Consider the following 9987-nt stretch of genomic DNA (forward strand, 5'->3'; position numbering starts at 1 on the left):
AGCTAATTCTTATGCTTCTCCAATTTTACTGGATATGATGTTTTTATTGGGGTTCAGGGAAGCATTGCTAATGACATCAGCAAGCTTTGTCATTTCTCACTGCCAGTTTTCTACCCAACTTACACTTTTGTCACTCAAACTGCACCAGATCGCTCCAACAATTAATCTTAAAGCGCAGGAGCTGGGGACTTTTAAATGGACCCCTTCTTGGGATTTTGTGTTAAAAACAGAAAAGTTCCCATGAGTGAAGGGGGTAAGTGAGCTCCTCCAGCCCCTGCCGCTCCCCGGGGTCTCACTCTCCTCTGCCACCCCCCAAAAGGAATGAATTACATTTCTCTTCTTGTCCTTTAAATGAATAGCATAGTTTGGGTGAAATTATCGGGCAATTGCATGCGTTTTATGCAGATAATGCTATTTGATGAAAGCGGTGTTTTGATCTGCTAAGGATAATACAGATCCAGGGGTGGATTCATTGGTGAGAGTAAAGCTGTCTTCTGTGATAACTTCATCTCAGCATGAGGTCAGACGGGGAAAACTGGGTTGGGGGATTAAAAAATGACACAGTCAGAGCAGTATTCAGTTCCCTGCTGTGCTCCTGGCTGCACGCTATAGCCTATGTTTCTGATCTGTTATGGTATTGTCTGCCTTTCTCTCTCAGAGCAGAAAGAGATTGCTTAAAACTTTTCTTTTTTCAGCTAGAGGGATTAGTTCTGTGCAGCTTTTTTAATTAAAGAAACTGTATCTTTTTCAAGGCAATTTAAAGCTGCGAGGGAAGGACCATCAACATCCAGAACTTAGTACTATTATCTGTAACAGAGTGTAAGCTCGAAATTTGGTATTCAAAAATAGGAGAGGGAAGCTCTAGAATTCTGTTGTGTTTTTAACCTCCAGTGACTGTTCAGATGCCTACATGAAGAATAGCAAACAAAGTATTTTGTAGAAGTCCTGAATATGTTTCCGTAAGTGGTAACTTCCAGCCGCTTTGCTTTTTAGCACAGCAGCGCTTGCTTAATTAAATCTTCATGATGATAGCGAAGTGTACTTGAAAATAGCGTAAGAGGAAATAGGTTTGACTGTATATCTTTTTCGTCACCCAGAGATCATTTTTAAGCATTTCCATTCTACTGGAAGTGATAACAGTAGGAATGTCTGCCTAATATGGGCAATTTGCATTTAAACAGTGCAAAGTACAACATTATGGTACTTTATCACATCGAACCTCCGCATTTGTGATAAGCGGTCATCATCTTTATTAATCTGAGGGGAGCAGGGATTGGATGTATCCAAAGTGATGATGAATTTGTCAGGAGGTATACATTTGAGTTGAATTTATAGCTCAATTTAACCCAGGTTAATGTCGAAAATCCTCAAATGTTTCAAATAAGGCCCATATGGTTATCCCTTTACAAAGCATACGGACTCTGCACTTTGGTTGCTACATACACATCTCCCACTAAATTCCATGCCAGATCAATTAGAAACAGTCCTCCTGAGCGGACAGGAACAAACAGAGATTGTTTCCCCAATACCAGCTGAACCCTTGTCTTGAAGAAATGAAAAACAGTCATCTCGGGCTCCACGTTTCTTACCATTAAAAGTCCAAAGGAAATTTCTTGAACAATAAGAGTGTCATGGCATCATCACACGTAACAGAAAATAGAGTGTCTGCATTTAATAGGTGCTTACTACCAACTTTTCCAAATTTCAAGGAACTGCTACATGTTACTGAAAAAGAGGAAAACAAAATAAGATCCGTTCGCTTTTCCCCATTATTTTTGCTTTTACTTCAAACTATGTGTCTGAAAAAAGTCAACCAAGATCAGAAGTGAATTGATGTGGCTTGATATCATAACTAGAATTGTTTAACTATGTGCCATTAAAAAATGGATGGGCAGAAAAGTAGAAAAGCATACTTAATAAGTATACTTTTGAAGACAATTTTATTTATGGCATATCCTTTAAAAAAGTCAGAATGAAGATGATGAAAATATGTTATTCATACATTCACTCATTCATTCATTCAGTGATGATTTATCAAGCACCTTCTGTATGGCAGCCCTTTATGCTGGACCCTGTGGTTTTAATTTTTTTTAATGTTTATTTATTTTTGAGAGAGAGAGAGAGAGAGAGAGAGAGAGGGAGGGGCAGGGAGAGAGAGACACAGACTCCAAAGCAGGCTCCAGGCTCTGAACTGTCAGCACAGAGCCCAATATGGGACTCAAACCCACGAACCCATGAGCTCATGACCTGAGCGGAAGTCGGATGCTTAACTGACTGAGCCACCCAGGTGCCCCTCACCCACCCTGTGGTTTTAAAGGGGTATTGGAAAAGGCCCATATAATAAAACAGTGCCATTGTTTATTATACGCAGAAAATATGGTAGAGGCTCTTCCAAGGAAGGGAAGTGTCACTTATAGGTACTTTCATAAGTAGGGATCCCGGAGGCTGAGAGTACAGGACATCCGAGACTCAGGAGTCGGCCAAGGAAGGAGAGAGTGGAACACTTCTGGGAAATGAGATGTTTACTGGATTTGATATTGAATATGGTCACTTGATGCCTAGGTTTCCAATCTAGGTTTACTAGTTAACTTATAGAGTGGATCCCAAAATACCTAAACGACATCAGATTATTAACAAAATTGTCCTGTGTCATGAATTTCTAAGCCTTCCCAGCAGCTAGTACCCACCTTAAATACACTATATTTGGCATATACTGGATATCTTAAATATAGCATACATACTGCTTACTAAAAAGCTGCTCATAGAAGACATGACAGATTTTAAAGGGCACTCCATGGCAACGATTAATTATAAAGGTTTTATCTCGCCGTGTGGAATGCTGTGGCACGTTTTAGACACGTATGTGGGATTAAGCCAAGATTACAGGTGCCACGTGTGAAAAGATGCTTCTGTGTTCAGAATCCATCAAGGAACGGGGTTTTGTATGTGACTGAAGCAAGGCCGTGTCAGCAGTTGGGTCGGACTCCACAACTGCCTCGTCACCAAAGGTGGGAGCCACGCGTGGGCCCCGTTCATGCAGCGGGACACGCACTAATGTGCTGGTAAAGGATGGTCCCGTTTAAAGGGTGGTTTGTCCCATCACCAGTTCCCGGGTACATGCACATCGGGAGAGGCCTATCTGGCTCCAATTCAGGTACTGAAAGTGTATTTTCTACCACCAACAGTCGTTTAATTTTGTGACTTGATCAGTGATCAAATCAGAATGTGTTTTATGGTTTCCCTCAGTGGAACGGCCCAGGGAAATAAGTTACTTGTTTTCGCAGGGAAAGAAACAACAAACACCTGATAATAACTCTGGAGCTACTTGAGAGACTTCCGCGTACAACTTAAGTTCTAGTGCTGTAAATTGTCCCAGATTCATTGTTTTCGTCGTGCAAAGTGATTTGTTTAACCACCCTGCTCCCAGTGCCCAGGACTCCTGCTTTCCTCCTGACAGCCAGCTTTCAGCCTGGGTTTTAAGCTCATCACGTATTGTTCTCAGCTGAGGCACAACCTCCTTTGGAAGTATATAGATTACTGGCTTTCCTGATCTTTTCAAAGGGTCAGCAGGAAGGTCTAAGTGTCTAAACTATGGCTCCCTCAGCCCTTGCCTCCCTTCCTTATCAGTGCCTTGAGCCCCTCGGGTGGGAGAAGTCCAGTCCGATTTGAGCCCACGGTCGGGCCATCTAGCCTCAGTTCCCTGGAGCAAATGTAGTAATTGCAAAGAGTGGCTATGAAGTGAGCGGTTGCCCAAGAGGCTCCGCGGAGAACGGAGAACGTCACACCTGCCTGACCCGGTGCTCCCCCCCTCTGCACGCCTGAAAGCCCCGCATGTCAGAAGAGGAAGTGGCCCCACGGGAGGGCGGGGGACAGCTGCCACCCAGCCTCTGCAGCTCCAGGCTGGACCCTTAGGAACCGGAGGGAAAAAACTGATGGCCCCCAGCCCCCCAAAACATCAGGCTCCAGGGAAGGCCCACGTGGCGCTGCTAAAATGGATAAGTACCGCCTTCAAGTGGGTGACCCTCAACTGAGGTGGGGAGTTGTGGAGCAGCAGATCCAAAGGGGGTCGGCCCTTTCTCTTCCTGGCCAGCATAGTGGAAAGGTATGCAAGGGCCGCAGGCAGGCTTTTCCAGGGGTGGGGGGTGGGGGCTGCAAAGGGAGCTCCGCAACCTTTTTTTTTTGTTTTTTCTTTCGGTGAGCTGCGTATCCTTGTGACAAGGGGACCCCACGGGAGGGCGATGCCACGGCTCGGACCCCATTATCCCGGACACGACCGGCCGCGTTAAGGCGGCCAAGTCACCAGCCGCGCGCCCGGCAGAGTTTGCTGTGAGCGGCCAGAGGCTTGCAAAACAGACAGCCACGTCTTGCATTTCTTCTCCCGCTCGGGGTTTTTTTATTGCAGCCCAGGGCACTGCGTGATCTACCCACCACCCCCGCCCTCCCATGACAGCAGCTCAGCGAGGCAAAAAGCCTGATGGTCACGTAGCAAGCTGCCTCTCCGCTTTCCAAGGATGCATTTGGAGGAGAAAGCGAGCGGTATAGTTGGGCAGTGTGCAACATCAGCTTTTCCTAACGACCTCCGATGATGGAACTTCTTTGTTAGTGAGGGGGGCAAAAAAGCCCGCGAAGCCTCAAACTTAACACACATGAACTGCCTGGATTTCGGGCTTCGTCTCACACACGCAACGGTCGCGGAGGAAGCCTGCGCGTTTTGTCCACCAGTGATGCTTAGCATAGAGCGCACGGGGCTGTGCGAATGAATTCCAGAGTATTTTGTCTGTATCGTGGGCAATTAGTGGGAATGCTCGGCGTCACATACTGAAAAACTTTGAATATCATGTAACAGGGAGCTGGGCTAGAGACAAGCTTCAAGATTTATTACCATTTCTAAATTTTATGAGTTCTATTGTTTCCTATGCTCATTACCAGCTTTAGCTATAATAAGGGCTGAAAAGAGAAAAGAGCTGAAAAGAAGGAACACGCGGCTCCTCGACCTCACCTCCTACCAGCAATTTGGTTTTGTTCTGGCCTCTTTCTGAGGTGTCTTACTTCCCTGTGTGTGTGTGTGTGTGTGTGTGTGTGTATTCCTGGATAGTAAAGTACAAAAGAGCTGGGGGGGGTGTTACATGGACCCTTTGGAAAGTTTCGAACACTTAAAATGTTTTTGTGGGAACTGGGCCACAAATGTGATTTATGAAACACCCTACCAGTCTCCTTACTATTACATCAGGGATGCAAACTTTAGGTAGTTATCTGGGGCAGATCTTCACAATTTGAAAGTTTTCTTAAGAAAAGGAGAATGGCTACAATGAGGGGTAATAATCATTCATTCCCATCCTCCCCTCCCCACCCCCCTCCCCCCGCTTTGTTTTTTTCAAGTGTGAAACACACAAGGCAGGAAAGAGACTGATCCACTCTAGGCTGACTCTAGACCCCTGCCGCGTGGATGTGCTTGTGCGCCCCGGGAGTGGGGCCGTGCTGATCACGCATTACATTACTTTTAGGTGCGTTTGGTCATTTAGCAACTTCGGGAACTCAGAAGCACTGGGCACACTAATTCAAGTTCAGGGATTCTCCTTGTCAGTTCTACCCAAAACTTTGGAGAAACTCTATCATGAAGCCTCAGGCTTTCCTGGGGCGGGGGGGGGGGGGGCATTACTCTTGTTTTCAGAGTGCTTACTCTGTTTTTTGGTCTGCACGTAGTTACAAATGTGCGTGTTATTTCCTTCAAGCGCGAGTCTGGTTAGGTGCAGGTCGTTGCAGTCCTCTGCTCTGAAGTTGAAAGTGGAAGATGGAGTGAGAAGGCTCGGAGCTCACTAGGTTCCTCTGCCAGGCTTCCTGGGTCAGCTTTGCCAGCGGCCCATTGAGGCCTGGGACACTAATTCTCAGCTACACCCTGGAGGAGTGGTAGGATGCCCCCAGAGGAGCCAGGCGCGCTCATCCTCCCCAAGCGCGCGCGCCCCAGCCCGGCTGCAGGCGGGTGCGGAACAGGTTCCAGAAGGACGGAGAGCCAGAAAGCAGCTCTTCGAAAGTCGAGGATTGGGTGTTTCGAAACTCCGGAACAGCCGGAACTTAGGTCCGCCTCGGTGGGCTTCCTTTACGCCCGGGAGACTGGGGCTGGGGAGCCGGGAGCGAGGGTGTTGCAGGGAACTTAAGGGAGTACAAAGTGACAGTGTCTCCTGGAGAGCAGTAAACTTTTATTTTCCTCCCACATCACACAGAGTGGAAGCAGGGGAGAACTGGGGAGGGGGGCGGCGTCGGAGAATGCGGGGCGTGGAGCCTTTGGAGGACTCCAGAATCCGTCCCCACCGGCCAGCGCGCGCTTGTTGGAGCGGTCTTGGTGCTTGAACCACAGGGCGGACACTTGTTCTCCGCCGCCGGTGCCGAGTTGGGGCTCGTGTATAACCCCTTCTCGCGTGCGAAGGTCATTTGCGCTTTTCAGTCTGGGACGAGAGGACAGTCTGGAGGGGAAGGCGCAGGTCATTTTCAGATCCTCTTGTAAAGGACGGGCCGCCTACCGGGAGTGGAAATCCTTAATTACACCCTTCTGCCTCGGAATCCATCTTCCCGGCAGTGTCTTGCACTCCTACCTCCTCGGGTGACTCAGCTGACCTGAAATGCCCACCCTATGAAAGATCAAGAAAAGTAGTTTTCTAAGAAGGTTAGAGGTTTGATTACACACAGAAGTGTTTCCACTTCGGTCCAAAGCAATTACCCGCCCCTTCCCCCCTCCCCGACCCCGCTCCCCGTGCGCGCGCGCGCGCGCGCGCGGGGCCGGGAGAAGAAAAGGACAGACCCCTCCGCCCCCCCCACCCCCGCACGCACGTACCCCCGCACTTTGTAGGTGCGTGTGAATTTCAAATGGCGCTGGGAGTTCATTACTGTTTGCAATCAGCGGCGGGCAGACCCCTCATCAGAGCCGAAAGCCTGCAAGAGCCATTCATCAGCGTGAAGTGTTATTCATGGATGACCCCTAAATCACGGCAAGAGTAGTAGAGGCACTGATTGGTCACAGCATGGGAGCCTCGGAGCTTTCCCGTACCCGACGCGGCCTGGAGGAGGGGAGAAGGGAGGGGCGGCGAACGTGGTTCAGTCCGGCAAATCCCATTTGACAGAAAAAGGCAGTAAACGGGGAATCTCTTTTTTTTTTTTTTTGAATTAAGAAGAAGAAGAAATAAAGTACCTGTCATCTTGACAAGTGGCGGAGCGGAGGAGTCCAGGATTATAAATGATCACAGCCCGGTCCAGCTCGCCCCGTGATTGGGCTCTCCCGCGATCTGCACCGGGGGAAGCGCATGGTAGGCTCGCCTCCTCTGGCACACACACCCGCGCGCGCACACACACATACACACACACGCACACGCACACACACGGACACGTGTACGCGCCTGGTCTCGGGCACACTCGGCCCGGCGCGTCCCCCCGTCGCACAATTAAGGTCCTGGATGCCGCTCCCTGGCACCGCGCCCCGCTCGCCTCCTCACCTTTCCCGCTCCCTCTTCCTCCTCCCTCGCCGCCAGCCGTCCTCCGGCTCCCCCCGCCGAAAACCGAAAACTCCGGCCCGGCCTCTCCGGCCGAGCCGGAGGCTTCCAGGGGGCCGGCGGGAAGGGAGAGGGGGAGAGCGCGGGGGAGGAAAAGAAAGTGAACTCATTGGCGCTCCGGCGCGCGCTGCCCTCCCCTCGCCGCGTCCCTCGCCCGCCGCGGCCGGGCGGTGGGCAGGGAAGGAAGTTGTAACACTTGCTGTCCTCTCCCCCTCCCGGCCCCCCTCCCCCAGCTCCCACGCTCCGCTCCCTCGGCGGGGCCCCCTCCCCCGCGCCCGGCTCCTTTGAATTTGGCCAAGTGCTGTGTGTGCGCGCTGCTCGGGTGGACGCGGCGGCTGCGGCCGGGGAGCGAGCCGGCGGCGCGGGCGAGCCGAGCGCGGTAAGTGCGGCGCCGCCGCCGGCGCGCCCTCCTTCCTTTCTGGGGTCCTAGTGCCCGGGCCGCGGCGCCGGGAGCGGGAGGGCGGGCGGGCGGCAGCCGGCGCGGAGCGCGGCGCGTTTCCCCGCGCGGCTCTGGGAGGCGGCAGCAGGTTGGCCAGCCCGGGTGGCCCGGGAGCATCTCCTCCGCGCGCGGTCGCCCCCGGGTCTGGCCTCCCCGCGCCCGGGCTCCCCGTCCCCGCCCCTCCCTCGCGTCTGACACCTCCGGCTGCCTGCTCAGGTGGGAACTTCGCCGGTGCGTGTCGCCGGAGGAGCTGGGCACGGCGCTCCGGGTCCGGGGAGCCCCGGGCTCGCGGGCTCCCCGAGAAAGGCAGCCCCGAGGCTGGGCGCTCCGTGGGGGCAGGGAGTCTTGCTCTGGTCGGGGTGATCCCCAGTTCTGTGGCGCGTCCTCCGAGAAGGTATCTGAGAAGATCCTTGGGGGGGCCTCCAGCGAGCGGGAAGCCCTGAAATGTCACCAGTTTCCGGGGAAGTGGAAAGGAGGCTTCTCCAACTACCGGGGAGCCAAGTTGGGAAGGAAAGAAGGACGGAAACGAGGGGCTGGGGTGGCGTGGGGAGTGCTAGCTGTCGACTGAAACTTCATCCGGAAACTCTGGATGGGGCTGGAAACAAACAAATAGCCTGAACTGGGCATTTAAAAAATTGCAGGCTTACGGATGTGCAACTCGATCGCAGGCTGTATCGTGTTTTGCAACCAGTTAGAAGGAGCGTCAGATATTTTAGATTGAGGTGGGTTGTGTCTGATCTCTGCCGAACACCTTATTAATGCCTTTTGGATTGCATTCTTACTGCCTCACCTTTAAAATAGTTGTGACGGTAACCTGCTACTAATGCTTATCGAGGAGAAAAGGTCACAGGTAATTCTACCTCATCATACAGCAGGTACATTTGTTTCCTGTAGTCCTTATAATTTAAAGCTAGAGAAAAGTTTCCGGGTACTTTTGGGTAAGTGCAGTGGAGGTGAAAGGGTGAGAGCTGTCCAGGCACTTTTTCCAGGGCCCCAGACAGCTGGGATTCCGGAGAGCAGCACTGTCCCTTCATCGTGCTCTTACTTCTTATCTTCTGACAATGTATTTGTCACACATTTGTAGGCTCTGGCAGAATCCACTGGGTGGTCTTCTCAGTAGAAATAGAAATATGTTCACGCATTACATTTCCTTTCTGTTGTCAAAAGGAAAACAAAAAAAACAAGGTAGGACTGGCATCTTTGGAAAGCTTGGAGGAGTACCCCCAAAAGGTAGTATTGCAACAGAACACAACTTGGGCTTTGATTCCTTCAGTGAATTTGGTTAAAATACGCTGTGTACCCTTCTCCACCCAGTTGCCTACCTGGAAAGGTATCTGTGGTCTGTCTAGTATATCAGGAACAGAGTTTAGAATTAAGAGCAACTGCATAATTAGAATTCATTCTAGATTTTAATATTTCAGTTGAAACAAAAAATTTACAAATACACCCACCACCTTACTTTGTGTACTCCTGAGTACGTTCTGAATTATCTAAAGCTTCTAGCTTTTGTTTCTTAACATAGGAAATTCTTGCAAGAGCCGTGAAACTTTCGATTTGTGATTCTAAATGCAGAGCAAATATTTAATTCTTGCTCTAAGAGTGAGAGGTTAGTTCAGTAATAAGACTTGCTAATCTCACTTTAAAATGTCATGGCATTCACAAATTACTCCTAAATTCTTCAAAGATAGGAGTTTATAATGAGTTTAGTTATTTTGTATTTTAGGATTCTACTGTCCCTCTCTTCCTGTTGCATTTTCCCGAACAATTTGCCTTTCTTCTTATTTGCATTTAACTATTCCTCTTTACTCAAAGGTACTGTTTTTTGCTAGTGGTACATATATTTTCTTGTAGACAGTTTAAAAAAGAGTATCTATTATGAGGGAAAGTAATTCCTTTAAGTAAGACAGGTATATTTTTACATATACTACCCAATTTTTATGAAATGTATTTATATATACTAATCACAATCCCAGGGTTCATATATTTGAAGAATTTATTAGTATCCTG

At 49.9% G+C, this 9987-nt stretch overlaps 1 long non-coding RNA gene across 2 annotated transcripts; it reads right to left on the reverse strand.

Annotated features, from left to right (window-relative positions):
* Nucleotides 1-6190: 6190 nt before the first annotated feature.
* LOC122216838 lies at nt 6191-7587 on the reverse strand. Of its 2 annotated transcripts, none has more exons than XR_006201148.1 (4): nt 7485-7587; nt 7184-7277; nt 6830-6927; nt 6191-6626 (listed from the first exon to the last, which is right to left on the reverse strand). It is a non-coding gene; the product is annotated as an uncharacterized LOC122216838 (long non-coding RNA). The 2 variants fall into 2 exon arrangements; XR_006201147.1 differs by having other exon boundaries at nt 6830-7052.
* Between the last annotated feature and the right edge of the window lie 2400 nt (nt 7588-9987).

This window comes from Panthera leo, chromosome B1 (assembly GCF_018350215.1).
Source record: "Panthera leo isolate Ple1 chromosome B1, P.leo_Ple1_pat1.1, whole genome shotgun sequence".
NCBI classification, from domain to species: domain Eukaryota; kingdom Metazoa; phylum Chordata; class Mammalia; order Carnivora; family Felidae; genus Panthera; species Panthera leo.